Genomic DNA, 24,364 nt, shown 5'->3' with positions numbered 1-24,364 from the left:
AGCGATGGATGCGCCGCCGCCTCGGTCGCGAGGGGAGCGGGGGCAGCGGCCGGGCGGCCCCGGGGGCCATCTTAGTGGTGCCCCGCTCCCCCGGCTCCGTGTCACACGCGCGCACACGCAGCCCCGCGGACATGTGCACACGCGCACGCACACTCGCAGGGGCACACGCGCGCACGTGCACGTGCAGCAGCTCTCCCGGGTCCTGCTCGGCTCGTCCCCGCGGCCGCGGGATTCACTGCGCCGGGGCGGCGCGTGGGGCGCGGGACTCGGATCTGGCTGGTGTCTGATGAGCCCTCGCCCCCCGGCCCCCGCCCCGGGCCGGCGGTTCCGTCTCCGCCCGCGCGAGCCGCCTGGCATCCCCCTCGGCTCTCCGTTCCCCCACGCAGCGGTGCCAGGCCTCCCTCCCTCCATCTTTTCCTTTTCCACCCAGACATCTTGAAGTTTGGAGTTTGCTGAGGGGCACTGCCTTCCTACAGGTGCCCTCCGCACCAGGCTGTTGCGTTAGCCAGGTGGCTCCCAAGACAGAGGCCTGTGCTGGCTTCATAAGGTTGTTTTGCCTTCCCGTTGGCCTTCCACGCGGAGATTATTTCAGTAGCTTTGTTGAACTTGTAGTTGATTTTCCTTTGTAAAGGTCTCACAGTCTTTTCCCCTCTGGTAACTTGCGGTGCACAAGGTACGGACGTTGTTGCAAGCATGTTCATTGCCAAAGGTGACCGGGTTTTCTCTTGAAAGCAGCATCCGTATATTTTCCTCTTGTAATACAGATTAGTGAAAGATTGGACTTGTTTGTTAGACCATTTGTAGTTTCTCAGGGGTTTAAAATTGTGTGTTATAATTATATGTTTCATCTATGGCTACAGATATCGAGTTATTAGATTTTTTTAATCGGAAAAGGGGCAAAGAGTAATTATTACACTGCTTTGGCAAAATCAGTCAGAAAGACAGAGGTAAGATTTGTTGTACGAGGCATTGTCCAGTTTGGAAAAATGCAACATAAAGGCGGATCAATCTGTAAAGTGTATCTTTGTCAGCACGTATCTTGACAGCTCTATTAAACTGATGAACGTCCTGATTCCTGAACCTTTTTGTCACTGTGGAAACAAACCTGCTACTTAATAATTATATAAAGGAAACAGAAATGCTTTGAATAAGTTTGTCCTTTTTTATCAAGAATATTTTAGCTGGCATATTTTAATGGAATTTAAAAGTAAACAACTTTTTTTCATCCACAGAGGGAAACTATGCAAGTAGCACCAGAATTCCTCTTCCTGGTGACGGACCAATTATTCAGTCAAACAGTTCAGCACCATCCAAGCAAACTGTTCTATCTTGGCAAGCTGCAATTGATGCTGCTAGACAAGCCAAGGCTGCCCAAACTATGAGCACCACGGCAGCCCAACCTGTAGGATCTCTGTCCCAAAGAAAACGCCAGCAATATGCCAAGAGCAAAAAACAGGGTAATACGTCTAACAGTCGTCCGCCCCGTGCCCTTTTCTGTTTGTCCCTCAATAACCCAATCCGAAGAGCCTGCATTAGTATAGTAGAATGGAAGTATCCTTTTGATGCAGTTTTGTTTTTACCATCTGTCCTTTGAATATCCCAAATGTGTCAAAGAGATTGTTTTAAGACCACATAAAAAAGCAATGGCAGGTCTTGGAATAGTATTTAAGTTTTTCTATTGTAAGATTATATGGCATTGGATTTGAATTTGTTGCAGAGTTCAATGTAGTCAGTTTTATCTCTTTTAAAAATATTGAATTAATTTTTTCATGTGTGCATGTAAGAAATGCCATTGGTTTAAGGAGTACATTGTAATGTTTCAGGTTTCATTTTTGTTTAGAAAATTATGTATTAAAACAACTGACTTGCTAGCAATAGAAATTTTAACTATTGGAGAGGTAAAACATAGTGTGCTTGTTTATATGTGTGTAATTCTCATTAATGTTAATGGTAGATACTTAAATCCCTTCTCATCAAGATGAAATGATATCCCTTAATCTATGTTATTATTCCATGGAATTTCATTTCACCAGTTGCAGTAAATGTTTGAAATACAAATATACAGAGAACGGCAAACTAATAGGGTTGGTGTGTTCCTCTCCTATTTTCTGCTGTAAAAAAAAAAAAAGAAAAAAAACTTCTCGGATTACTCAGGAATGGTGTTTGCTATCTGCAGAAAATATTATTCAAAAGTTAGTTATCCATTAGATATTTGTGCATATACTGTGAAGCGTTTTTTTTCATCCTGGCACAGGCTGACAGATCCATCTTGAGATCAAGATAGCCATTTCCTTTCCTCAGCTGCTACGTAGGTTTTTTCACAGATTGCTACTCACTTTCCTCACCATTCTTCTATCACTGCTTCTTTTTTTTTTTGTATATAGCTTTTGTAGCCCAAGGAACAAGTCAGAAATGTGGATCTTCCATTTGGTAATCTGCTGCATTACCACTAGGCCTCATGAGCTGGATGCAGAAGTCCTTTAAAAATAGTGTTTACCTAGATGCCAAAGAGATTTGGAGAAAAGCTGGAGATTTACTCCAAATGTATACGAGCAGGCTTCAGTGCATAATACATACGAACTTTTGAGAGACATCCACAGCCAAACACACCTGGATGTGTTCTATGTACAGCAGTAGGAGAGATTGGAGTTATTAAGGTGTATTCACAAGAGCTTGCATTTTTTGTGCTTCGTAGCTTTTTCTTGGTTCAGTCATTGTGGATCAGAGCTAAGATTTTAAGACTTAATTGAAAAGCTGATAATATATGTAAACACATGTATATGTGTAGTACTTCAGAAACATTTAGAAACAGAAAATGTCAGTTTGCTGAAGGAGATGGAGTAAAAATTTGTTCTGTTAGCTTTGATAACACTTCTTTAGGAACAGATGACTATTTTAACAAGTAGTTTGCTAAATACAAAACTAAACGTGTTCCTTCAAACAGACCACCCAGCCTGAGAGTTATACGTGTAAAATGTTTTGGCAATGGTTAACATATTTATAAAGACGCTCGTTTGAGTTATTTTTAGTATAATTTAAGTACAAATTAAGTACAATAGGAAAAAATCTGCTGTAATTTAAACTGGTACAAATCTAAAATAATTCCTGTAAATTGAACTCTCAGTTTCAGGTTAGTCCATAAAGCCCAGTAGAGGGCCAGCAAAATAGTCCTGTGAAGGCCAGCAAAATAGAACTTAAGTGGGCCCAGGAGATGTTAAATCATTGTAGTAGTACTTGGCACAGAACAATATTTTATCCAAAGAGAATATGAATCTAAGTCAAATAAGACTGTATTCAGTATACTTCTCTAGATTCATGGCTAGAACTCCCATAGATAGAATTCAATGGAAGTTGTGCATGCAATTGAGGGCAGTGTATCATACAGACAGTATGTCTGTCTATTTAGAGACATACTGTTTATGTCTCTAAATAGAAGTAAATGAAATACCCTGCCTCCCTCCCTAAATACACACATCAAGATGAGGTATAAGGGCTTGTATGCATGAATCTCATGAGTTTTTTGGGAATTTTTTTGAGGAGGGAATTGAATTGGCTTCCTGTTGCTGTCATTCAGCCTTTGGGCTAGAACAGTGGCTGTAGTTCCTGTTATCTTTTGTATGACAGCTTGAAACCACTGCTCTGTATTATTGTTAGACAAGTAGTCACATGTCTAGCCTTTCCCCTGCTCACTTAGACTAGGTACAGGCATTACACATTTACGTAAGTGATCAGAAACCAGCCTGTATCTGTAACAGAACGGAAGTTCAGTATGTAAAACCAGTCGATACCTGTAACAGAACAGAAATTTGGCATATATCGACAGGTTTAAAAATGGAGGAACCCAGTCTAAGATTTGCCCTCCTGACTAAAGGGCAAACATGTGTTCTGTTTGCTACCAATGTAAGCTAGGATGTATACAGAAAACCACGTAATTTAGATTGATTCTGCCTTGCCTGCTTTTTGAATGTTTGTACAAAGGAGCTTAGGCTCCTGTCTCCTGGCTTTGGCTGAGGCAGAGCTGATGGGGTGCATGGCTGTTACAAGTTGAAAAAGGGGTGCAGAACCTTTTAGTGAGCTCATTACAGAGTTTCTGAGCCCTCACACAGCAGAACTGTTGCAGTTCTATTTTACTGGGGACCTTCCTTATCCCCTACTGTGGACTTCATCCAGTATGGTTTATTTTTCCCATGATACATATTTGTAATTTCTAATGTTAATGGAGGTATGCATGCATAGGTTGGGAGAACAGATTTTTAAATATTCCATACAACCTGATGGACAACATACTGATCTAATATTGTGTGATTAGATTTCCTTCTCAGAATTTAATATACACTATTCTGGCTGGATCAATGTTGATAGGCTTCTTGTCACAGAAATGGAGAGGACAATGAAAGACTGGAAAACAATATTATGTGGTGATACACCTAATGCTGGTTGTCAGTCACCAAACAGAAAATATAAGCTATGAATTCAAGGTATAGAAAGCCAAAGTAAAATTAGACTAAACGTGAGGAGAAATTAAACATCCATGTATTCCTTAATAAGATATTTTCAGACCATTTGACATATTTATACTACTGGCTATTTTTGCCAATTGTGTGGCCTTAGCTGTTTACATCCCATTCCCAGAAGATGATTCTAATTCAACTAATCATAACTTGGTAAGTATTCTTGGATTTATTTTTTATATTTCTTTTGGTTTATTATGTACCTTAATGGTTGTCCAGTTAGCTGCTAATGTTTGGGAACTGTGTTGATATTAATAATAGTTTTAGTCAGAAAAGGAAGGGATTTAACAAAACTTCTTTGAAATATTCTGTTGCTTTGGTTTTCAGCATATGTTCAGTATATGCTCTTCTGCTGCAAGAAGGCTTACAGTAGTGACAAATTTGGAGGGCAATGTAAATATGCTGAAGATAAGATATATGTAAGAGATGAATATATAAGAACTGTAATGAAATGCATCTGTTGCAGCTGTTCATATTAAATCTTAGTTTTGTGCTTTTTAAGTTTCTGTGCCATGCCTCTTGAATTTTGGCTGTTCTTCCTAATATATCTCATGTTTTTAGATTTTAATTCTCAAAAATTTTTAGGCTTTGTATCAGTTGTTGAGCTTTTACTTTAATAGAAACTGTTCCACGACAAGAATTTGTAGTATGAATCCTATTGTACTGTTAACTAATTAGAATGCTGTCATCAAGAAAAAGGATGGAGAGATATAAGGTGGTGGTGATGTTTTTAATGAAGACATTCTACAGGCATCTGAATGTTTCAGATTGAATTTTTAAATAGACTCATGTTATTATAACAGAGTTCCCCCCAAAAGGTTATATGTGTACTATGTATTATGTGAAACACTGTTGTCTCGTATCAAAAATAATTTTCTAACATTTTGAGCTATTCCTTGTCATTTGGAATATAGGTTAATGTTATATTGAAAAAAATGTAGTTTCATTGCAATAATCTTTTATAATACTATGTATAATATATATGGCATCCAGTATTAATATTGGGTGGGACTACATTAATTCCATTGTTTATATTGAATAGTATCCTTTATGTTTATTAAGAATCATTTGAAAAACTAAGGAGAGGACCAGTTAAAGGTCCTGTTCAATTTTACCTTATTAAAAATCTATATGAGGATTTTGCCTTTGCAAGGAATGAAATATTGGGCCTCAAACTAGTAAAAAGATAATGTGGGATTATTTTTATTTATAATGAAATAGCCTTACATCAGAGGAATATTTGTTCAGGTTACTAATGTTAAATTTAGTTATTTTTCCCAGAGGGGATGATTCTATATATGTAGCTCCATTTTATGCTGTTTTTTATTTGCCAAGTGTGCAGTATTAACCAAACATAGGCAGCAAAAAATGCTGGCAAACAACAGGTTAATCCAGGTCAATGTGAAGAACAATTTATGCAGCTGTCTGAATGAGACAATCAACAGTCTGCTTTTTCTCTGAAAAATTAAGGGCACAGATCTCCATAACTGTCCATCCATCAGGTCACTGTTAATAACCAGTTTCATAGTATCATATGAAAATGGTAAACCACTAGGTTGTGTCGGAGGCTGATAATTTTATAGCAACATGTTTAGCATTAGTTTTATGAAGCCTAAAGTCAAATTTATCTGACCTAATTTTACACTGTGTTAATATTTAGGATTAAAGTGTATACTTATTCTTCTTTTATTTCCAGTCTCTTTTAATAACTGTGAACAGATAGGTTTAAGCAGAAGGAAACTTCATTCTTTTATCTCAGAGATTCACATATATTTTTAATAGAGAGACTCTTTCTGGATTTTTTACATAAATCAATAAATTCCACATGTTGAACACTTTCAGCCTCTCTTACACTGGTGTAGATTCTGAGTAATTCTGTTGAGCTTAATGGAAGAGAGGAATTTATTTTCACAGCAGATTTTAGATACTGGGACAGAATTAGCCAGATGAAGGGGAAAAGCCATGTTTTGTGTATGTGACTGGAATCAGACTGGACTAGCTGTTTCTGTGGTGGTAGTTCTGCATTATGAAATGTACTGACCTGTGTTTTGGTCCCATGTCTCTCTTTGGAATCTCACTGCCATTGATTCTGCCTGCTGTAGCCCTCTCTCACTGTAGGTAGAGACATAGAGAGGGAGCAACATATGGATATGTGCTTGGAAATCCTTCAGGCTTAGAGGAGTGTCTGCTAGAAATGGGGACTATTGTTTGGGATCTTCATGCTGTTCTTGGACCCCATGCTCAATGAAGTGAGACTGAGCAGTTTCAGTTGTATTTTGGAGGAAGTAGAGATCATATAGTTGGTTGATTACAAGTCCTTTTCCCATTGCAGCTGAGTGCAAAAGCTTCTCTTCTCATTCGCTTTTGTTAATTTGTTATTCCAAGAGACTATTAAGTCACCTGCAGCCCAAATGTCTGTTTTCATGTTTTTAGTTTAGTAAGACAAAAGAAAGACAAGAGTAAATGGAAGACAAATTAGACAGTTGTTCATCACTAAATTTGGAAGTACGAAGGCGTGACGTGGTGAGTGCTGTACTGTCCGTTTTGACCAGGACCTCCCGTCCCTCAACTCGCCTGCCATGCCTTGGTGTTACTGGATGAAAAAGGAGGGGTTCAGTGGTGATCCTCTTCCTAGGGACCCCGGAGACGGAGGTACTTGTGGTCTCGATGCGATGTTCCATGGGGCTCCGTTTTCCCTACACCCTGTCCACTTGCCAACTACTTGGTACAGCCTATGTTGTCCAGCCATGCCCGGTAGACCCTGATTTCCCAGGGGACCGGTGTCGGCGTAAATTCCTATGGGCTAGCCTGGATGTTATGGCTGCTGGAATTCCAGTCTTTATTGTGGCCGGGCTACGCTTCTGTCTCCTCTTTTCTTTTCTTTTCTTTTCTTTTCTTTTCTTTTCTTTTCTTTTCTTTTCTTTTCTTTTTTTCTCTCTGGCATCCTCCTCCTTGCTTCTGGGAGAAATGCCTCTGATGAATTTGCTTGGAAATTAGATGCTGGGCAGAGAGTGGAGATGGAACTGGCTCCTCCCTCCCAGTCTAATGCAGGGGCACCACTTCCCCTGCTTTGGACTCCAGCCCTGAGCCAGCTTCAAGGCTCCTGCCGGCCACTGAAGCCTCCCCACGCCAGGTGTGCTCCTTGCCGGTGTGCTCCTCCTCCTCCCTGCCTCTGGGTTCCGGTGGGGCTTTTCAGTCTTCCTGCAGCAGTGTCTCTGGCCACCGTGATTGGCCCAGGGTTTCCCCACCCCGGGAACAGCTGATTTGAAGAGCCGGCATAGTGCCAGCTCACGTGACCATGGCTCCTGCTCCAGCTCTGATCGAGTGCCGGGAGGTAAGTTTCCCCGGGTGGGGGGAGGGAGGGGGTTGTTTGGGTGGTGTGGGGCTCGCGGGGGTTCCCCCACCCCCTTCTAGTGCCTGTGGGGGCTTCTCACTGCCACACTAAATATAATTCATGTTTCAGGGGTATAGGTTATAGCCGTGTTGGTCTAAGGACATAGGTAGACAAGGTTCTTCGGGTAAATCTGATATCTTTTTTAGACCAACTCAGATAGTTGGGAAAATCATTCTTAGCAAGCTTTCGGGCACAAATACCCTTCATCAGGCATCTGCAGATTCTGTGCTCTTCCTGGATGTAGTGGTAAGGCAGCCAGAGGCCAGTACCTATGTAAGAAAGCTAGTCAGTTAAAATGTAAATTGAGGTGGTCGGTAGATGAGAGACAGGTGGTGGGTAGGGAGGAGGAATGAATGTAAGTGTAGTCAAGGGATGAGAGACAGGAGGGTGGGGGAAGGGAATGAGAATAGCTGTTAAAAACTGGAGGGTTTGCCTGGGGAGTCAGATGTTAGGCAGGTTGTGTGTCATAAATCCAATATCTATATTTAGTCCATGATTTTTCGTATCCAGTAGATGGATCAAGTGAAGTTCATAGGCTCATCTGTGAAAGGTATTTTGTAAATTCAAAGGGAATTTACAAAATTACAGCAATTACAAAAATTCAAAGGGAATTTACAAAATAACAGAACAGAACAGAAATTTGGCACATATTGACAGGTTTAAAAATGGAGGAACCCAGTCTGAGATTTGCCTTCCCCACTAAAGGGCAAATATGTGTACAAAATATCTTTCACAACTGAGCCTATGAACTTAAATACAGGCATTGGATTTATGACACACTATAACCTGCCTGACACCTGACTCCCCAGGTAAAGCCTCCACGTTTTAGCAGCTATTCTCATTCCCTTCCCCCACGCTCCTGTCTCTCATCCTTTGACTACAGCTACGTTCATCCCCCCTTCTCCCCTCCCCCCACCTGTCTCCCACCTACTGACCACCTCAATTTACATTTAACTGATTGGCTTTCTTGCCTATGTACTGACCTCTAACTGCTTTTTCACTCCATCCAGGAAGACTACAGACCAATTACAGATGCTTCCTCAGCCTGATGAGGGGTGTTTGTGCCTGAAAACTTGCAATGAAGATTTTTTCCAACTATTTGAGTTGGTCTAATAAAAGATTTACCCAAAGAACCTTGTCTCACTAAATATAAAGCAGTCGTTAAAAATTTAATGATATCTCAAATGCTTACATTTTAGACATTTAAATTTGTATGGATACCATTTTGTAAAACAGGATTAGGTTCTCAGCTGGTGTAACTCACTATTAATTGACTTAGAGGTCATGACACTACTTTATACCAACAGAGAATTTAGCTCATAATTTTTACATTTGCAAAATATAAATACCCCCAAACATAAGGCTATTAAATTAATGCTTGTAATTTGCATGTTCTAAACCTGATTAGGGTCTTAGAAAGCAGGAGAAGGTGGGACAGTGGTTAGTGGGAGCCTGGAAATCAGGAATTTACTCTTGTTTTATAGAAAAGTTAGAGGATCACATCCCTTCCTGCATGCCTTAGTGCACAGGTGAAGTATTTCGCTGCAGGCTTGAGGAAGTGTGGATGGAATTCTCCACTGCACATTGCATATGCAGGGCAGAGAGTCTCCTGTGGGTTTCTGATGGTGCAAAATAGAAGAGCTTCTTTCCTGTGGACTTTCTAAGATGCAAGCTATTGGACTAAATCTTTACTTATAGCTTAGTCAGTAAAGTATTAGATCATAAAATTGGTTGAATTGTCACTGAGCCTTTCTGATGAAGAAAGATCACCAATGGGGAAGTAACAAAGAAAGCATTTTATCTCACAAAAATGGTTTATGCAACTCATTCTCCAGTGGAAACAATCAGCGCATAATCTATTATACACCATAATATTAATTATAAAATGCATTTTGTGACAAATTAATTTGCTTAAAATATGACAAACATTGCCAGGAAAATAGAAATGGATATGACAAACAGAAGTAATAAATCACACATATACATACAACACACTTTCAAAATATCCCATGTCTTAGACTTGTACTAATTTACAAAGGAGTCAATATTCAGTTCTCAAACTTGAAGAGATTCATTTGTAGAGGGATCTATGCTGTTGTCATTGCAACAGTAGGATATCTTAAGAAAAATATTAGCATGAAGGTTGTTCATTTTCTCTGTGTTCAATTAATGCTCTTTGCTGAGATGGCCATCAAGAGTGCCAGTTATGGTGGTTGTGGATTTTGTGGCATAACCAGTAACACACCATGAAACAAAGTTGATAAAACTAACAGAATCAGTATTAGGGAAGGCTGTTGTGTAGTATTGGTAACTCTCCGTGTAACACACACCCTGCCTAGCCATTGGGTAGGGAAGCCCAGGTTTCTTTCTCCTAATACTGTGGGCAGGTGCAATCTTGTGTATCTTTTTGGTTAATCAGAGTCTAGTAAACATCCTTTTTGTGGCTGTGGAGCTGGGCTCAGTGTGCTACTCTGTATACATTTCTCTTCCTTGTTTCCTGAGCTGGAGGAGTAGGGCTTTCACAATCTGTTTTATTCCTGTCTGATAAGGCTGAAGGGGCAGGATGACTACTTTTTTCACCATGTGCTGCCTTGGTGGTATCTCCTCTCTCTCTAGATATTAGTATGTCAGTATCTACAAGGCCCAAATGACATAGAACAGTGTGTTGTAAGCATAGCAGGAATCTGAGAATTAAATTGTCAGGGAGGGCAATCTTTGGCAGCTCACCAATTTAAGATTCCTGTGTTCAGCAAGTAAGCCCTTTTTTGAGTCTTGTTGAGAGTCCATCCTTCCTCAGCAGTAGCATAACTAGGGGTAGGTGAAAAGGGGCATAAACCCTGGGAGCTGATTAAGAGGGGGCCCTGGGACGGAAGCTGTGGGGCACTGGAATCAAATCAGCTATGCTACAGGCTTGGGCTGTGTGGGCTTGGAGCTGGGCAGTGATGTCAAATAGGCTCTTGGATCCCAGCAGATAAGCACTGCTCAGGAAAGAAGAAGGGGGAAAAGACAGGGGGTGCCCCCCTACCACCAAATTAGAGGTTTTATTTCTTCATTCAGCTTTGCATTTGGGCTAGGGACAGACATTACACATAAACTAGTGTAAGTGATCAGAAGCTGGTTTAAACTTGCAACAGAACAGGCATTCAGTGCACATAAACCAGCTTGAAAATGGCTGAAACCGGCTTGAGATAAACCTGGTTGAATGCAGTATCAGACTTAACTGATTTGGCTCAAACTGGTTTGTGCAGTGTCTGTCCCAGACCTCTTGCTGGTTTAAGTTAAACCAGACTCTCCCTTCAGCCCTGCATGCTCTCTGGGCTGGCCCTGCTCCTCTGCTCTGTAGCCAGAGTGGGGATAGGATATGGCGAGACATCGGCCAGCATGGCCCTGTTAAAGCAAAGTAGGCAGAGAGGGTGTTAATTCTTCCCTCCTTCCCCTGTTCCACCACCGCAGCCAGGGTCTGCCTGTCAGGTGGGGAGCAGAGGGGAAGGAGCTAGAGTGGTGGCTGCTGGGGCTGGTAGACCGTGGCTGCAGGGCAGAAGAGACCAGAAGGAATGGAGGGAAGCATTAACCGTTCTCCCTGCCCCCTTCACCTTAACGGAGCCATGCTGGGATGGTTGTCCTGCAGAGCAGGGAGGGGGGCTCTGTTTTGTGCTGGGGGGGACTACTCCTCCCCTGCGCGCTCTCCCCAGCGCTGCTGCAGGGCTAGGGGGGCTGTATGTGAGGCTGCCTGGCCCCGAAGGGGGACGCTTCCCCCGTTCTTCACTCCCTGTGACTGCGGCTCAGCTACAGTCTCTCCCTGTGCTCTGGCCAGGCAGTGCCGCAGAGAGCCCCCCTCACCCACTGGGGGGAACAGGGGGAAGAGTCCCCTGCTGGGGCTGGGCTGGGCAACTTAGACACTTCCCCTCCATGGGGTGGGGGGGGCTCTGTTCAGTGCTGGGGTGGAAACTTCCCCCCGTGCCGCCTCCTCCTCCTCCTCCTTCTGTCCCCCGCCACTGTGGGACAGGGAGGGGAGACTCTTGTGGTGCTCTCTGGCCCAGTCCGGCCCAGCCGGGTCACAAGGAGCAACGGTAACAGCTGCAGTTGCCAGGAGTGGCTCTGGCCCTGCAGCCTGGCCTGGTCTGGCTTCACTCAGCCCCGGCTAAGGTAGCTGCTTGATGGGGTCGGGCCAGGCTGGGCTGGAGGGGCAGGGCCACCCCCAGCAGGTGCAGCTCAGTGATGGGCAGGTGAGCACAGCCGGGCAGCTGCTTCCCCTGTCAGTGAGCACAGCCTGGTGTGTGTGGCCGGCTGGTTGGGCAGTGCTTATCTGGGCCTGCTTGGAGGCACAGTGGGCCCAGAGCCCAGCAGCTGCCAACCATGGTGGCTCGCTGAGGCCCCATGAGCCCCCGCAGTGCCTCCAAGTGGACCCAGATGAGCACTGCCTGGCCAGCTGCTGGCCACACATGCTGGGCTCTGCTTACTGACAGGGATAGTAGCTGCCTGACTGCGCTTGCCTCCCCATTATTGAGCTGCACCTGTCAGGGGTGGCCTGTCCCAGCCCCACCAAGTGGCTGCCTTAGCTGGGGCTGGGTGAGACCAGGCTGGGCCCTGGGGCTGGGGCCCCCCCCCGCAGATGCAGCTCTATTACAGCCACTTCCTGTGCCCCAGCTGGGCCAGGTCAGGCTGGGGAGAACCACAAGAGCCTCCCCTTCCCTCCCCTCCCTGCCCTGTGGTGGTGGGGGCGGGGGAAGAGTACCCCCAGCATGGAACAGAGCCCCCCTCCCCACCCTGTGGGAGGGGAGGGGGGAAGAGTCCTCATCTGGGGCTGGACAGCATCTCATGAAGCCCCCCTCTCCACCCCTTGGTGGTAGCGGAGAAGCAGGGGGAAGAGTCCTCCTTTGGGACTGAGCAGCCTTGCAGTGTCCCTCTCCCTACCCTACAGTGGTGGGGGAGGAGGAGGAGTGGGAAGAGCCCCCCAGCACTGAACAGAGCCCCCCTGCCCTTGGTGGTGGGGGAGAGGGAGGAGGGGGACGAGTTTCTCTGTGGGGCTGAGCAGCCCTTTGTGCTGGGATTGCTCCCAGATGTCCGGGAGCTTTTCCCAGCGTGACAAAGGTGCTCACTATGCCTCCATTCCTCAGACTTAGCCACTGTGAAGTGTGCCAGTGGGGCAGTCTTCTTTCCTTGCATGAATGAAACAGTGCTTGTCTGAAGGAGGAGTATAACTGCTTGGCTCGTGCTTGCAGGGAAGCAGCGAGGCAGGCCAAAGCAGAAACAGAACTCAGGCTGGCAACTAAGATTAAGGATAACAAAGTCCTTTAAGTACATAGGAAGCAAGAAGAAGGTTCAGGGTAACATAGGGCCACTACAGGATGGACAAGCACAACTCATAACAGATAGGATGGACAAAGCTGAGCTCCTAAATGATTTCTTTGCATCTGTGTTGCTGGTCATGGGTACAAACACACCTCCCAATGAGACTTTAGTTTGGCTTGAGAGAGATACCAATCTACCAGCAGTTGGTGCTGACCTGGTGAAGGGACACTTGGAGGGCATGGGCATATTTAAGTTGGCAGTCTTTGATGATCTTCACCCAAGGGTACTAAAGGAATTGGCCAGTGTTATAGCAAAACCACTGGTGCAACTATTTGAGAGCTCATGGCACTCAGAACAGTTCCCAGATGACTGGAAAAGGGCCAGTGCAGTCCCTATTTTCAAGAAGAGGAGGAAGGAGGACCCAGATAATCATACGCTGGTTAGCCTCACCTCTATTCTTGGCAAGACCTTAGAAAAAACCATTAAGTATCACATTTGTGTGGGGCTAGCGGGTAATACAGTGTTAAGGGGCAACCAGCTTGGGTTAATAGCAGGCAGATCCTGCCTGACTAACCTGATCTCTTTTTATGATCAGGTCACAAAGTGCTTAGATGCAGGAGTAGAGGTAGATGTTATTTACTTGGATTTTAAAAAGGCTTTTGACACAGTGTCACATCCAGTTCTTACAGGTAAACTAAGTAGCTGAGACGTGGATTTTTTCACAGTCAGGTGGGTGGAAAGCTGGCTTATGGGATGCACCCAAAGGGTGGTAGTGGATGGGTCAGTTTCTACCTGAAGAGATGTTGGCAGTTGTGTCCCCCAAGGCTCTGTCCTTGGACCAGTACTGTTCAATATTTTCATCAGCAATCTGGATGAGGGTGTAAAAAGCACTCTGTCCACATTTGCAGATGACACCAAACTATGGGGTATAGTAAACACACTAGAGGGTAGGGAGTGAATTCAGGCAGATTTAGACAGACTGGGGAAGTGGGTGGATCAGAATAGGATGCAATTTAACAAAGATAAATACAGAGTGCTGCACCTGGGGAGGAAGAATCACCAATGCACCTATAGACTGGGAAGTACCATTCTAAGTAGCACAGCAGCAGAAAGGGATCTTGGAGTCACAGTCAACACAAAATGAACATGTGTCACCAATGTGACAAGGTAGTAAGTAAGGCTAACTGCATTCTTTCCTGCATTAGTAGGTGCATCACGAGCAGGTCTAGGGAGGTGATACTTCCCCTCTATGCGGCATTAGTGAGGCTGCAACTGTCGTACTACATCCAGTTTTGGGTGCTACGCTTCAAGAGGGATGTGTATAACCTGGAAAGGGTTCAGAGGAGGGCTGCTTATATGGTTGAGGGCCTGCAGGTGAGATCCTTTGAAGACAGACTGAAGGACCTGGATCTGTTCAGCCTCTTCAAGAGAAGGCTGAGAGGTGATCTTGTGGCTGTCTACAAACTCATGGGGGGCAAGGGGTCAGCAGGGAATAGGGGATACTCTGTTTACCAGGGCGCCCCTCAAGGTTACTAGAAACAACGGCCATAAACTGAAGGAAAGTAGATTTAGCTTGGACATAAGGAAGAAATTCTTTACAGGGAGGGTTGCCAAAATATGGAATGGACTTCCAAGGGAGGTGGTGCTTTCCCCTACCTTGGAGGTGTTCAAGAGGAGACTAGACAAGCACCTGGCTGGGGTCACTTGACCCTAGTGGTCTTTCCTGCTCAGAGCAGTGGCTTGGATTTGATGGTTCCTTCCAGTGCTAGAAATCTATGAATTGCCTGGAATATAATTTGAATCAGTCATGTAACTAGGAGTCGGCAAGCAGGACACCAGCCCTGAGCACCAGTTTAGGGGGGATACTAAAATGGTGACACTTGGAAGCCTGTGCCACTGTATCAGCAGCCCATCGCTGCAGCAGTGGTCCATGTGCAGGCAGCTAAGACTCTCCACAGCTTACCACCTACCCTGCCCACAGCACTAGAGTTCCTAGTTATGTCTCTGATTCAAGCAGATCTTTGATTCATGATGTTGTTAAGGAGATAGTTATTGAACTGAATTTTGAAGTCTGTGCAATTTTCAGTTAATTCTAACTCAGTCACAATTCATAGTGTAGGGAGAGACATTACACATAAATTGGCTTAAGTGATCAGAAACTAGTTTAAACCTGTAACAGAACAGATGTTCAGTGCACATAAACCAGTTTGAAAGTGGCTGAAACTGGTTTGAGATAAACCTGGTTGAATGTAGTATCAGACCTAACTGATTTGGGTCAAACCAATTTATGCAATGCCTGTCCCAAACCCCTTGCTGATCTAAGTTAAGTCAGACTCCCCATGCATCCCGGCATGCTCTATGGGCTGGGTGGGGCTCTCTGCTCCACAGCAGGGCTGGCCCTTCCCCTCTGCTTCCTGGCTACAGCTCCGGCAGAGACTGCAAGCATCTGCCTGGCTTCTGTTCTGCTCCTCCCCTCTAAGCATGGATTCCCTGTCCCCTCTGCCTTACACAGACATCTCTCAGCATTAGCTAGCAGACCACATGCTGGCTATGGTCTGTGCTGTGGCAGATGGGACAAAGGCAGAATCAACAGGTAGCTGGTAATATCCCTCTCTTGTTTTCTTGATGGGGTGATAAATATGGGGTCGGGGTGATAAACACTGTGTTATCAATTCCCTGCTGGATTGGTCAGAAGGGGAGGAACACCTCCCTAATCAGAGCATCCTGCCAGGGCCTGGCCACACCCACCTCAGCTCAGAACCGTGGAAGGGAAGGGAAGGGAGGGCTGCTCTATCACACCCTGGCTTCTAACCTGAGCCACTGCAAGTATGTGCCTGCATTTTTTCAGTCCAGAGGGGATGTCTTTATACTTACAAACTGGTTTAGCCTAACCAGGTTAGACTAACCTTCAAAGATTGAATCAATTCAGGCTCAGGTTTTTTGAATATCTATCCCTAGCTATAGTAATGATAAACTAATTTAGCCTTTCTACCATTGGACACATTAATTCCTACTCCATTCAAATTTGAAATTATTTCTTTCTTCCTCCCTGTGATGTTTCAGGTGGTTGAAGCTTCCTCCATGTCTTAGCTTTTGTTTTTAGCAGTGCAGAGTTTCTGTCAGGGTGGTTGGATTTCTTGCCTGTATCTTTCATCTGTTTCTCCTTTCTCTTCTCTTTTCAGTTTTGTTTCCTATTTGTGTGATCATTTCCCTTTATAACTCTTTCTTTTGTTTCTCTTTATGCTTCACAGCCCAGTTCTTTTTGTTGTCTTGTTATCTTTCCCATTGGCCTGTTATATGGGACTTTCTTGATGCAGTGTTTCTCTTTAATTACTGCTGTGCTTGATCTGCAATTGGCAGGCAGGCTGGCACAAACTCAGTCAAAATTTTTAGAATAGTTCAGGGGTTTCACTGAGGATCAATTTTATTTTTTCTTGTTTATGGGGATGTGTTAGGAAAAATGAGAGAAAAATGCTGCTTATTGAATCATTCAAAACTAGGGCATGGAATCTGGACTTAAGTTTATCAGTCTTGCCTCTCTTGTGATCAAACCTCAACAGTGTTTCATTGTTGGGATTGCTGTGCCCTCCATCAGGCTTTAAGGCTGAATCAAGAACCTTGTGAGCCATTAGAGATTCCCATGGATATGGACTTACTGAGATCACAATATTGTGATTTTTGTAGAAACTATGATTTCAGGCAGGCCCTGTGAAAAAGCACAGGCTCTGCAAAAAAGCATGAGCTCAAACTTTGCCCTGATTTCTGATCACACCTGCCCTTTAAGGTAGCTTTAGAAGAACAGGGATATGTGGAAAAGGTAATACCTTCCTAATCTGTGTTACTTTTTTGAGAAAATTACCCTAACATTGGAAAGAAGATGGTGTACTTTCCCTGGCTCTGCCGTGCCTTTTATACATGCCGTTTTTTCTCCTGTTTTCTCATCCTATGGAATTTGGAAGAGTCACGGTGGAAAATTCCTCTACTGAAATGGCTCAACTGCCTCTCTCTTTTTTTTTTATGTGGAAGAGAGACTGCCTCTTCTGGTAGGTTTGGAGGAGTTGCCTCCTTTGGTAGGCAAGTCAGCTCTCTAGTGCAGTGGTTGAAAAATCAACCATACAGTGGAATCTGGACATAAACTTGGAATGCAGGAGAGGACACAGTAGTCCCGAATGAACTTGGGCTTGAATGTCATTCTTCATATCCTTATCTCATTTTCAGTCCCATGAGTTATTCAGTACCAACGCCACATTAGAAATGAAAATATCCACTGAAAAAAATTTACTTTGCACTTTATTGAAATCACATCTGTACAATGAAATTTTGGTAAATCTGAACCCTTCAGTACATACCATCCTCATTTAGTAGATTCATATGAGCAGAGCCCCTGAAGATGCCATTTTAATAGCTAAATATTTGTGCCAGATTGTAAAATATTGTACTGTATGTGTACACTGTCTATTATGCTTGTCCCTTGGGATTAAGTGTCTCTATGGCCTGTGGCTCCTTACCACTTATTCTAGGCCAAATAAGTGTTTAGGTTTTTTCCCCCCACTACTTGTACATTCATATTCTCAGTTCATGGCCACTCCTTAGAATTAATGTAATCTATAGCATAAAAGCCAGGCAAATTATCAGCCTGCAGGAAAGGGAGAAGGTTGATTGGACTCTACTGAAAATCATGAGTTACTTAGTATGTAGATAAATGTAACACAGAAATTGAAATATTATTTGTTGTTTCTAATCCTCCTATAATGTAGCCAAACTGTAAAACAAAATTGTAATTGCTGACTAATAACTAATAATTTTTTTAATTGAGAAAAGTTTCAGTACATTTAATCTGAAAAAATTATATACAGTTGCAGCTGATATCCAACCTGAAATTCAGGTTGCATACCAATTAGAGTTAAAGACAGTAAAAATGTATTTATAGCTTAGTGTATGTGTAGACAGAGGGGCCTGAGAGAATGTCACTGGTTTAGTTTTGAAAATCAAATGATGGCAGCTGTCACTCTTTCAAAGCAAGCTTAAAAGGAAGTAGGCTTTATATTCTCTCCTCCTCAATTTTGGGTTCTTTGTTTTTTCTTTTAACTTCTGCAGGGGATGAGTAGTTTTGATCAGGTTTTTCTTGTTGCTGTTGTTCCTCCAGTACCTAGATTACTCTGTCATCTTTTCTTATGCAAATAAAGTACGCAGTAACTGTTTGATTACTGGAACAAACTTACTTCCTTTTCTAAAAGAAGTGTGAAAACACCATTTGATGGATATAAGCAGGGATAATAAGCATTAGCAAAGTTGCAAGAATTTCTCAGTTGGAAGAATTTCTGCAGGTGGCCTGTTTTTTAAAAAAAGAATTACTATTGTACTAAGCTGTACCTTTTGTATTTCAATTTTAAGTTATTGTTGCAGGTGCAAAGACTTATTCAGCAACATATGCTAAGTATTTAATATGAATATCTTTCATTTTTATCAGTCTAGATCACGGTTTATAGAAACCCACAAAAATCACATACAGCCTGATTTTCTACTTCCTGCTCTTCTTCTGTAGTCATTTACACCTCCACAAAATAGATGAAGATTCTGAGTTGGTAGCATTTTACACCCACTTTATTCTGTACTTGAATCTTAATCCTATCCTGTATATCCTGCATAACACTGGTTGTGAAAATCAGTTAGACCATTAGGCTAGGGACAGACATTCAAAACACCCGAGCCTGAATTGATTCAATCTTTGTACATTATTCTAACCTGCAAAGATTGAACCAATTTGCAAGTGAATAGACGTTCACTTCTGAATCCAGAAATGCAGGCATCTGCCTGCAGTGGCTCAGGCTAGAATCTGGGGGGTGCTAGAGCAAGCCTTGGGCTGCAGGGAAGCTGTGCTGAGGGAGGGGCATGGCCAGGCCCTGGCAGGCCTAAGTACGATTGGGGAGGGGTTTAAACCACCACCCTGGCCTTCAGGGACCCCAGCCCAGATGTGCCTGGATGGGAAGGGGGAAGCAGCTCCTGGCAGGGGTCCTCCACACCCCCATCCCCACTCACTCATTCGCTGCTCCAGTAGTAGGTGTAGGAGTGTGACCAGACCCCAGTAGCCTGAGGGGAAGGAGGGATTTAATCCCCCCATTGCTGGGGGGGTAGGTGCAGGCACCCAGGGCTGCCATGGCAAGATGCTGGTAGCCTGAGGGAAAGGGGGGATTTAATCCCCCCATTGCAGCGGGGGTGTGGTGTGGGTACTGACAGGCTCCACTCAGTGTGGCCACAGACAGTACCCAGAGCTGCGGCGGCCAGAAGCTGGTGGCCTGAGCGGAGGTGGGCATGTTTAATCCCCCATTGCAGGCAGCAACGGTGCAGTCACTGACATGGTGCTGGCTCTGTCCCATGCTGAGATCCCTTCAGGCAGGGCCCATGCTGCAGCTCCTGGGCCAAGTCCCTTGGAGGAGCTGCAGTGGTGCTCAGTGCGGAGGCTGGCTCCGGCGATGGGGAGGGGATGGGAGAGGGGGGATGTGACCTAGCTGTAGTGGCATGGTGGGTGGGGAGGAGCTGAGGCTAATCATAGATCCTGACTTACCACTGACTTCTGCTGTGGCATTTCAGCCTGGCCTGGGGTGGCCCTAGGGAGTAGGGGGCAATGCCTTCTGCCTCCCACCTCCAGCCCCGTGTGGGGGCCACAGTTTGCAGGCAGACTGAAGCTGGAGCATGGCTTCCCACTCCCTCCCTCTCCCAGTGGCTGCAGAGTGAACCATCATGGTGGGTAGAGGTGAGCCACCTGTCACCTGTTGCCTGCTCATGGTAGTTCCGGGTGCTCTGGATGGGCTGCCATGGGCCAGGAGCATAGGCAGCAGTGGGGGGAGGCAACAGACCATCGCAGCCCAGTCCAGGCCAGCCCCATGGCCAAGGAGCATGGGCAGTGACTGGCCTGCAGCAATCAGCCCCAAACAACCATCACTGCTGCGAGCAGGCGGTGGGTGACAGGTACCTCACCTCTATCTGCCGTGATGGTTCGCTTTGTGGGTGGGAGAGGGAGGAGGCAGGGAGCCATGCTCCAGCTACACTCTGCCTACATACCACAGCCCCCACATGGGGCTGGAGGCCAGAGGCAGTAGGCGCTGATCCCCACTCCATAGGGCCGCTGTAGCCTGGGCCACGCTACTGCAGTGGGAGGCAGTGGTGAGTCGGGCTCCATGATTAGCCCTGGATTCTCCCCACTCCCACTCTGCACCTGCAGCCAGGTCACATTCCCCCTCCCCTGTCCCCTACCTGTGGCTGGACCTGTCTTGCTGCAGCACAGGCCCTGCCTGAGGGGATCTTTAGTGTGGGATGGAGCCAGCACTGTGTCAGTGCCTGCATCACTGCTGCCCACAATGGGGGATTAAACCCTACCTTCCTCTCAGGCTACTGGGGTCTGTCCCTCGGGCAGCAATGGGGGTAGAGAGGCTGGGGATGCCTGGCAAGGGCTGCTGCCCCTCTGCCAGGCAGACCTGGCAGCACTCCAGAGCAGGGTTTCACACCCCCACCCCCTTCTTAGCCGGCCAGAGCAGTGATACTGCTCTGGCTAGGGAGGTGAGCAGTGGGGTCAACCCTGCTTGGCTGGAAAAGACAGCCCAGCCTGGCCTGGCCCAGCCCAGGGCTGCAGAACATGCTGGGATGCTGGGGGGCTCTGATTTAACTTAAACCAGGAAGGGGCCTGGGACAGAAATTCCATAAAGCCATTTGACCTCAATCAGTTAACTCTGATACAGGTTTATCTCAAACCAGTTTCAGTCATTTTCAAACTGGTTTATATTCACAGAACTTATGTTCTGTTACAAGTTTAAAACAGTTTCTGATCACTTAAACCTGTTTATGTATAACTTTAGTCCCTAGCCACAGTTTAACTGCCTCCCTTTGGTGTAAAGTGGAGGCCCTAAGTGGCATGTAAGCATTCTTTCTCCAGAGGCATAGGGGATAAAAGTACCATCTCTGTTTCTGCCCCTGGGATAAGAGATCTTCAGTGGAGAAAAGAGAGTGTGCCTTAGATTCCTAGCTGCTGGAATGATCTCTTGGGCCTGTGGGCAGTTGGAGGCACTGGTGTGTGGGTAAAATTCCAGAGCCACTTCTGGCTGGGCTCATCTGGGAACAGGGACCAGACAGTGGCAGCAAGGAGGGGTGTGTGTGTGTGTGGGGTGGGGGCAGTGTCCCTCTCCCTACGCCTGCTCCTGAGGAACCAGGTAGGGAGGTAGAAAGTATGCTCCCACCACCCTGTTGCTGCTGTCCCTGTTCCTGGTTGAGGGTGTGCTATTTATTTATTTTTGCACACCACTTTGCCGGCAAAACTTTTAAGTACAGAAAGAAGTCTAAAAATAAAGTCAGGTATTTGACCACATAAAATAAACCTATGTGTTTGCTATTGTTTCAGTGGGTTAAAAGTAATTAACAGTGTTGACATTTAACACTGTTAATTACTTTTGGGGCAGGGGCCTAGACTCGATGATCCTCCAGGGTCCCTTCTAGCACAAATGTCTATGAAATCTATGAAAGTTTTTATGATTTAATATTCAAAGTGAATACCTGGTAGGGCTGTGCAAAGCTTTAGTCGCTGATTTGATTCAGCTCGATTCAGCGGCTGAATCTCTGAATCCGAATCGAATCAGGAGATCCTTTAATCTCTCTGATTGAATCGGAATCCTCCGTATTGATTTGGAGAGATTTGATGATTTGGATGTAGACACGGCTTTTAATGTTTTTTTCTGCATACCTCAAGGTACCAGGTGGCTTATGAATGCTGAGATGCTGGGGCAGATGGAGCTTCCTATGGGAGCATGGGGCGGGGGCCTCCAGCACACTTGGTAAAGGACCCAGAAGTGGAGCGGAAGTACTTCCGCTCCACTTCTGGGTCCAATGGGGAGCATGCGGAGGCCCCCCCCGTGCTCCCCCGGCTCAGCAACTGGTGCCTTCTGGGTCTGGGGAGGCACCTGGGGTCCCCCCATGGCCGATCGCTGAGCCAGGAGGGCGCTGGTGTGGGGGGTCCTGCCTCTGAGCATGAAGGGGGTCCCCCTGTGCTCCTGAGGGGTGCTCCATCCACCCCACCATCTCGGTGTTTGTGAACCACACCCAGTACCTTGAGGTATGTAGAAAAAACATTTAAAGCTGTGTCTATGGCAGAATTGCTGATTCTCCAAATCGGCATCGAATCTTCAGATTCAGATTCATCCAAATCGAATTGGGACCATGATCTGAATCAACGAATCGAATTGCTGTCCCCCAATCCAGGCTAAATCTGAATTGAATACATCCTGTTTTGCATACCCCTAGTACCTAGTATCAGCTTGAGAAGTTAGCACTTTCCCTGCAGGCAGGTAAATGTGACATGAACAACAGTTCACACTATTTTATTCCATGGGAAACCAGTGTTTTCAAGTGCTGTATAAAATGCATTTTTAAACTGAGGAAATGTCTTTCATTCAGAAGCTTGTCTGATTTTATCTGAGCTACATAGTTGGTCCAATAAAGTTATCACCCTAAGAAACCCTTGCCTTTTACATAATTTCTAGACCATCACAGCTATTCTTACTGTGGTTTATTCACTTAGACATTTATCAATCCAAAATGTATATATATGAGAAGGAGAACTCCTTCATATTCCAATTTCACTGTGCCATGTCAGAATTAGATTGTAATTTATTCTGTTTGAGGTTGCTCTTTAACCCTCTCTCAAATGTCAGTTGGTTGAGGATGTGGCTGCCTGTTTATTAAAGGATGTTTCTTGCAAATGGCCATGCTCAAGGCCAGTCATGTTCAGTGATCAGAATTAACTTCCAGCTTATTTCCTGGTAGAAATCAGAGTGCTCTGGATACTAAAGCCAGAATTTGGAACCTGTGATGAGATTTCCAAATGGGAGTAGAGTTGGTCTGGGCATGCAGACTTTGATCACCTGAGAGATATTGTATGATAGTGAAGCTGTTAAGATCAACTAAAATTCTTCTTTGAGGCCCAAGTTGTGTTTAATAATAAGCTGTTTTCAGTGACGGTACTTGATTATGGGATTTAGTTCTTCATTTGGTTTGTAAGAGGCTAAATTTGTTTACATTTATGTAAAGCTTGAAAGCCTGTCTTTGTTTCCAGGCAATATAGGGAAATGGAAGATGTGTGTAAGGCAGGGGTGGGCAAAATACGGCCTGCGGGCTGGATCTGGCCTGCGAGGACATTCTATTTGGCCTGTGGGGCCCCTAAAAAATTTAGAAAATTAATATTCATCTGCCCTTGGTTCCTGTCAAAAATGACAGGAACCAAGGGCAGTAGGATGCAGGGAAAGCCCGGTGGGCTCCCACAATAGCAGGGCCCCCTCAGCCCCACCCTTCTTGCCGGGGCTTCTGATCTGGGACCACATGGCTGCCCCACACTGGAACCTCAGGTAAGGGGGAAGGGCGGGGGGGGGGGAAGGGCAGGGGAGGACCCCAGGAACCTGGGGAAAAGTGGCCTAGGGAAAAGCTGAGCGCAGGCAGGGGGAAAGCAGCTCCTTGCCTGCCCCATGGCCGGCGCCCTGTGCTGCAGCTGCTCGCAGTCCACCCGGGGCTGTCTGTGCCTGCTCCGGACAGCCCCACGTGGGCTGTGAGAGGCTGCAGTAGGGAGCACCGGCCACAGGGTGGGGGAGGGGCCACTTTTCCCCATGCTCAGCTTTTCCCCGGGGTCCTTCCTGGTGTGGGAAAAAGCAGCCCCTCAGCCCATGGCCAGCACCCTGTGCTGTAGCCACTTGCAGCCCATGTGGGGATGCCTGTGCCTGCTCCAGACAGCCCTGTGTTGGCTGCAAGCGCCTGCAGCAGAGAGTGCTAGGCATGGGGTGAACGAGGGGCCACTTTTCCTCATGCTCAGCACCAGCTCCTTCCCTGTCAGTGAGCAAGGGGTCGGGGCTGTACGCTGCCCCCCGCCTGTACCACAGGGTTGGGGGGCAATGGGAGTGAGTGGGTGTGGGAACCAGTGGGAGCACGGGGCCTGCATCAGTATCCCAGGCAGTGCCGGCAGGGCCCAGAGCAGGGTGGCAGGAGCGCAGGGTCCCAGCTGGCAGGGGCTCTATGGAGCCGGGCCAGCTCACCCCTCTCTCTGCTGGTGCAGCCTAGCCCAGCTCCACAGACAGGCTTGCACCCTGCTCTGGGCTGCACCAGTGTTGGCCCTGGGACATTGGTCCCAAGATGG

The sequence above is a fragment of the Gavialis gangeticus genome, unplaced genomic scaffold, assembly GCF_001723915.1.
Source record: "Gavialis gangeticus isolate Ggan-Ray unplaced genomic scaffold, GavGan_comp1, whole genome shotgun sequence".
Classification (NCBI taxonomy): Eukaryota; Metazoa; Chordata; order Crocodylia; family Gavialidae; genus Gavialis; species Gavialis gangeticus.
The sequence above is the reverse complement of the archived record's forward strand: the minus strand, read 5'-3'. Positions refer to the sequence as shown.